The following is a 7,494-nucleotide window of genomic DNA, read 5'->3' as shown; positions in this document are numbered from 1 at the left end:
TTATAGCACCTTTTCTAGAATTCCTTCTGACAGATGTAATATTTTATCACAGATATCAAATTCCCTTATACTGGATAACTTCACCAGATCTCTCAATTCTAAGAATTCCTTATGATTTCTGATAAAACAAGAGCATCAACAAAACTGGATCAAAAATATAAATGTTATTTTCTATTCTTGTTCTCCCTAGAATTTTACATTAAAATGAAGTACTTCTAAATATGTTTTGTGAAAACAGCAATTCAGATCACCAATAACTCACAGGCCAACTTTTAAAATTTCTATCATACTACAAGCCCAAATTGTATGACCTTAGATAACTGGGATAGTTTTCAAGTGCATGCTCTTTCTCCAAAGCTTCAGGAAATGCGTTGTAAAGTTTTAAATCATCAACTAAATCTGCATTACTTCTGAATTTATTACGTTTATTCAAAGCAAGACCCACAAGGAGATCCTCAAATGGCAGCTTCTGCTATCTTATTAAAAAAAAAAAAAAAAAAAAAGAGAGAGAGAATCCCACCTCAGTGGAGCTGAAGTTACCTTGCTATGATCCATTAGCCCTGTTACACAGCATAAAGGAAACAAAGCAAGGGTAGTAATCTCAATGTCTGCTGATTCTCAATCTCACGCACTGATATAAAAATCCATATTGGAAAACCCAAAAATATTAAAGCATGCACCTTCATATATTGTATTCATTTTTTTTCTTATCTAAAAGAAACCTATCTCATTTTTCAAATACATTGTACAATAATTAATTAAAACTGAACTCTGTGGTGGTTACATGTAAGATTAACTTCTTTCGCACAGAATTCCTGTATCAGTATCATCTCTTCCAACCCACAGTTTAAAAGACCGCAAATGGAAGTAGCAAACAAAACAAAGCATACCTTGAAATGTACACTACAAACAAAAGAAGCTGTGAATACTACCAATTGTGCTTTATTTCATTTTTGTTTGCTATTTTGATTCTGTGCAGTGACTGAGAAATTAAGAGAATCACTAGAATAGACAGTGCCTAATCGAAAATATGCTTCCTTGCTAAACTGAAAGACATATTGTTGTCATAAATTGTAAAATATATTACAAGTACTCAATGGCTTAGAGAACCAATAAGGTTCTCTTCTGGGAGAATCGAGTATTCTCCAGAAGCAAAGAATTGTGTGAAATTACCCAGTTTTAGTGGAGAAACAGAGGAAGACTATAGAAAGTCTTTTACAGAGAGGAGGATGACTTTGTAAGTGAAGGTGTCTGAACCAATTTTGTAATGTGACCAAATGAGCAATTGGATTTTTACATATGAAAGGTTAAAAGATTTTAAGAGAAGCAGATATCCAAAGACATGCTACACAAACACAGATACTTGCACTAGTGTATACACTTCTGTATTAGAAAGAATCATGAAGGAATCATACATTTTAAAATTTTTTTAAACTAATCATTTCCTTTATCAGTTGGCCTACTTTAATTCCTCTTCCAAGGGGCTCCAAAAGAATTTCTGCTTCAGATTCCACTGTTTTCAATCTAGAACTGACCAGTTTCTCACGAGCGAAGAATGTCATTACATAACTCCTGTGTTCTTGTTAATGCAATTGGTTCCCATTTATTCCAAAGCTCCAATCAAACCTCATCTTGTTTGTTTTTAACTACTTCTTATAGGCAGATTCAACAACTGAAGCTTTCACCTCTTAAGCCAACTCCACTTACACTACACCTAATGGAGTGCAGTGAAGTCACTCCTGATTTCCAGCCATGTAGCTCAGGGCTTGCCTGCACAAGAAAGTGAGGCCAATTTAGCTTAATCTTGCCTGTACATCAATTTAGAAAATCCTGCGCAAAACAATTTATTTTAATTTAAGGTTGGCTTATACTATTTTATTTTCTCCTGAGGAACTGACTCAAGCTCAGCTGCCATAAAACAGACTGAAATACAGATATCTATTTGGACTTTTGCATTGATTTAACTTACTTGGTATAAAAAGCAGATACGAGCTTTTTAGTCTCTGATGAGAATTACTGTTGCCTCCTACTGACTTCCCTTGTTTCTCTACAAAAGAGGCTTCCATGACATGTTCAATACTGAACTGAGCCACAGCTTCTGTGTCTCACTGCTCTTATACAGGCAGCACAGTAACTACCTCCTAGATCCTGCAAAATCTCTGTAAACACAGTTAGGAATTACCACAGCCACCACCTGTATTCAACAATAATGAATAGCTCTGCTGCCCCCAGGCAGACCTGCACTTCTGGTTCAGGATACAGGAAGAAGATCACAACAAGGTGAAGTAAGAACAGGATTAGTGAGATTGCATGAACACAGAGGAAGCCATGGTTCCGCTTTGTCTTTGCTGTAAGTGAAGGTTCATGATTTGGGTGTGTGCAGGATAAAGGATGTGGCTGAAATCTGAAATTAGAGTAAACTTCCATAGGTGCATGAATGGATAGGGAAGGTTAAGTGTGAGCATCGGACTCCAATCCCAGCTTAGAACACGGGAACATGCAGTAAGAAAGCTGGGAGAAGAGGCCATAGATGAGGCTCTGGTTTTACATGGTTAGAAAAGCATGTGACCCTGGATGCCAGAAGTTACTGATGATGATCACCTGCTAAGTAGGTTTGGAAACCCCAGTCTGTGCTACCTCACCATCATTTCTGCAAGTATGTCCTTATTGGGTTCTAATATAGTAACAGTTTTCTTGCATCTTTGTACCTATTCACATACTATCTATTTTCTGCCAAAACCATTTTGTCTTGCCTTTCCCTCTGCTTTTATATTTAGCATTGACTTATTATTTAAATTAAGGCACTTAATGGCAGACTCATCATAAGCAGCACATTTTGAATGTTTAAGGGTATCTCACAATGGCTTGTAGAAAATGCTCTACAAAACTAAATTATTTAATAGGAGAGTAATTTAGGAGTAACTCTATTCTATACTTAAGGTTTTAAAGCCAAAAGTTTTCTTGAAATATGAATTTTATTTGTCTTATTTCAGATTTGACTCACACACTCATATATATACACAAACTGAAAATTTCAAAAGCATTCAGTACACAGGAGATTAACAGGGAAATTTTTAATTGTTTAAATTTCACTCTAGAGTCTGGTTTTGAAAGGAAAGCCTTCTAGAGGCTAACAGTGATATTTAGAAGTTTATTTCATAATATATTAAAAGATGCCATATTCCATGGCATCCTTGTGTACATGCATAAACAGATTATGTACACTGTTTTATCAAGTATAAGATAGATCACACACATAAACGCAACAACAGTCTACACAAGTAGATATCTATCAATGAGACTTTAAAAAATAAAATTTCAGTATGAATTGCATACTATACCTATAGGAATATCTTTATATATAATACATGCATATATGAAATACATATAATAAATAATATTTTATTATCTATATCTGAAATCTATTGATATAGCGAAAACCTACCCAAACTATCCAAATCAATACTAAAAAACAGTGGAAAAAAGTGGAATTGGTGATCAAAACCTAATACTATTACATGTATTTGAATGTTCATCAAAACTGGAACTGAATTAACTAGTAAAATTAATTTCTGTGGTCAAAACCAATCAAAGCTGCAATATAATGAAGGAATGAAAATAATGGAAAACCAGTCCTACCCTTTCAAAAACAAAGCAAAGAAAAAATCCTCCCCCTGTTGCATGCCACTGGCACAACTTCATTGACAGTAATGCATCGATCACTGTGTACCAATTTCACTAACTTGTGGCACAAACTTTTTTATGACAGTGACAACAACACTGGGTCTACAAAACACTGGGTCCACCAATGAGACATTTCAAAGATAAAATCTCAGTCTGGATTTCAGCCCTGATCTTCAAACCGTACAGATTCTGAATATCAGCTTCGATGAAGGAGGATTATACTTCGCCTTCTGCCACTCTCCTTTGTAGCCACAGCACGTTGGAGTGCCTGATGCAGGAACAGGAAGGAAACTTGAATAAATTATACTCTACTCCAGCTCTGTGAGTCTGCTGGACAGCTCTGTGCATACCTACCACCTGATTATAAGGTAGCTCCATCCCTAGTGTTGCCACCGTGAACCTAAAAGCAAGCACATGTATCTGTGTTCTCTTGAATATCCACATATAAGGATTCCTAAGCAGGATTCTAAAGAAATGTAATAAAAAGAGTATGCCAGATAATCTAATAAAAGCCTACATTCATAAGCCCATCATTAATGTCATTTTCACCTTCCTGTCACAAGGCATGCTTAGCTCAACTTAGCAGCTGTGCTTACATCTGTATCAATTTCTGAAGTCACTGAAATGTGTCACTGCTTGTTTCAAAGTAAACATGGTCCTTAGTCAATAATAATTCTAATGAGAGTCTTCCTCCTTTAAGATAGACAATAAACTGCTTTTTTAACTGTTTTGCAAGATCATAATTACCCTTTTGTATTCTGAGTATAAGCTAGCTATATTTTGAAGAAATGCATTCTAAAGTAATTCTGATCATATAGAAACTATTCTTCCCAATTGTAGGCACCTTTTCTTCATCCTCCCACATATAACTCAAAAATAACTACAGCTCACACAGCAGATGCAGAATGAGGACTTTTAGAAACAGACCATCTACTGTCACTTTTAAAAATAGCTGAGACTCTGGATTAGTGATACAGGCTCGCTTTCCAATTCTACCAAAGGCTCCTCATATGATCTTGGACATGTGATTATTTTTTCCTGTTCAGTTACTCATGTACAGAAGGGACAAAAGGCAACATCTCATTCAATGAATGTTGTAAGGATTGAACAACATCTGTGAAATATTCAAATACCACATTAAGCACTACTTAAACATGCAAGAAGGGAAGCTAACAAGTTATGAAGCTGCAGTGGCCAGAATACATTGCAGAACAATTCTCACAGCAGGAGGATCTCTCGGATCCTGAGGAGAAATTCAAGCAAGAGAAACAATTATCTTCACAGCAAGGAGATAAATATCTCACAGACCAATCAAGCCATTTATACCAAGCCAAAAAGCATTCCTACCCTTTGTACAGTCACTCCACAAAAGCTTTACAAGTTCCACTGGCTATTTCCAATGAGCGCCTACATTAACAATCTCCATAAGCAAAGAAACAAAAGTACAAGACAGGAAATTTCTCTCCTCTCATACGGAAAACCCCCCACTTTTAAAATCCCACCCAGCCAAATCTGGTGCGGGACCCCGCACACTCCCGAAAACCAGGCAGGAAATATGGCCACGTTCCTACACCCCGAGGCGACTTTCACTTTCCAGCTCGCTGCAATGCCAGAGTTTGCGGCCCGGCTGCGGAGACACCAACCATAGCACCGGGTGGGTGGGGAGTGTGTGTGTGCCCGGCCCTCGGGCCCCGGCCGCCCCTCAGGCCGCCACCCGTCCGTCCCGCCCGCCCTCTTTCCCTCGCACCTAGCATCCACCCACCGGCACGAGGCGGCAAAGCCCACGGCGACGGCGGGAACGAAGGAGCAGCCCACGGCCGAGCCCCGACAGCTCCTCTCCCAGCAACGGCGCGGAGGCCCCCAACACGGGCAGGCCCGCAGCGGCGAGGCGCCCCGGCGGCAGTGGCTGCCGCCCCGGCCCTGCCCCCCGCTCGCGGGCAGGCCGCGGCTGCCGAAGATGGGATGTCCCAGCCCGCCCCTCGCAGCCCGGACACCTACCCACACCATCCCAGAGCCCGGCCGCAGGGGAGTGGCGAGGGAGCGGACCGTCCTCTCCCTCCGCGGCTCCGCACCTGAACCCGCTCCGGCCCCTGAAATGGCTGAACAAAGGGAATCTCGCTCCGCCGCCACCGCCCCTCCGATTGGCCGGGGGGCGGGACTCGGTGCGCGGGGGAGGGCGGGGGCGCCACTGGCTGGTCACCCTGGCAACGGCGGTCTCGTCTGGGGACCGTGGCCGCGGGTATGATGGAGGCGGCAGTGAAATGGCCGCCCGGCCCCACCCAGCCTCTCACTCCGGCCCCCGCCCTCGGCCGCAGAGGGAGGGCTCTCCTTGCCGGCTGCCTGGTGCCGCGGGGGGTCTCCGCTGCAGGCGAACGCAGGCAGGTTGCATGCCCAGACGCTGCCGTCCGCAGTGATCCCCCTGGGGACGGGGAGACACTGCCCTTGTCAGGGGCGCCCTTTCTCCCGACCCGTCAACACCTCCCTCAAAGAGGCACACGTACGAAGGGCCGCCAGCCCCTCGGCAGCACCCACCCCCACAGAGAGCTCTCTTCCCTCCTCAGCAGTACCTGCCCCTCCAATCACCGGCACAACCAGGCTCCTCGCAGGCGCCCTTCCCCCTGGGCCCTGCCAGGCTCCCCAGGCTGGGCTCCTCTCCTCACACCCCCCGGCATGCCCCACGCCAGCCACAGCAGAGAGCTGCAAGAGGTCCACAGGAGGTGGCTGAGACGTGTCAAAAATCATAAAAATGAAAAAATGAAGCTGAGGGCTAGGCAGCAAAAGTACAGCGCCCTGGATTTCATCTTGAGTTGGCAATGCAAGTGCATAGCCAGACTCTTCCCGGACTTCCCTGGGAGGGAATGGATTGAGAGCAGTCGTGAGGAGAAGGACTTGGGGATACTGGGGGATTAAAAATTGGACATGAGCTGGCAATGTGCACTGGAATCCCGGAAAGCCAACCATATCCTGAGCTACATCAAAAGAGGTGTGACCAGCAGGTTGAGGGAGGTGATCCCACCCCTCTACTCCACTCTCATGAGACCCCACCTGGAGTACTGTGTCCAGCTCTGGGGGCCCCAGTACAGGAGAGACATGGAGCTGTTGGAGCGAGTCCAGAGGAGGCCTGCGAAAATGGTCAGAGGGCTGGAGCAGCTCTCCTATGAGGAAAGGCTGAGAGAGCCTGGTGAAGGGAAGGCTCAGGGGAGACCTTATTATGGCCTTTCAGTACTTAAAGAGGCTTATAAGAAAGATGGAAACAGACTTTTTACCAGGATCTGTAGTGACAGAACAAGGCGATATGGTTTTAAACTGAAAGAAGGTAGGTTTAGATTAGATATAAGGAAGAAATGTTTTATGGTGAGGGTGGAACAGGTTCCTCAGAGAAGTTGTGGATGCCCCATCACTGCAAGTATTTAAGGTCAGGTTGGACAGAGCTTTGAGCAACCAGATCTGGTGAAAGATGTCCCTGCCCATGGCAGGGCATTAGAACTAGTTGATCTTTAAAGGCCCCTTCCAACCCATACCATTCTATGATTCTATGACTTTTGTGGCTGGCTGTCATGACAAGAAAACTGCACATTGTTTCATGGCTGTGGGTATCCCAGCAATCTCTCCTTGCACTGCAATCCTATCTCCATGATGCAAGCACTAGATACTTTTTTATTAAACAATGAAAGCTGTTTTCACCCAATTTCTAAAGCTTACAGGGCATTTAGAAAAACACAGCCTTGAGACAAATTCAGAGTTGGTAACTTTGCTTATGGTCCCCTTGTCTGCCTCCTGCTCCTGGGGATGCGTGGTCTTTTCTCAGGC

Source organism: Balearica regulorum, chromosome Z (genome assembly GCF_011004875.1).
Source record: "Balearica regulorum gibbericeps isolate bBalReg1 chromosome Z, bBalReg1.pri, whole genome shotgun sequence".
In the NCBI taxonomy this organism is placed as follows: Eukaryota; Metazoa; Chordata; class Aves; order Gruiformes; family Gruidae; genus Balearica; species Balearica regulorum.
The sequence above is the reverse complement of the archived record's forward strand: the minus strand, read 5'-3'. Positions refer to the sequence as shown.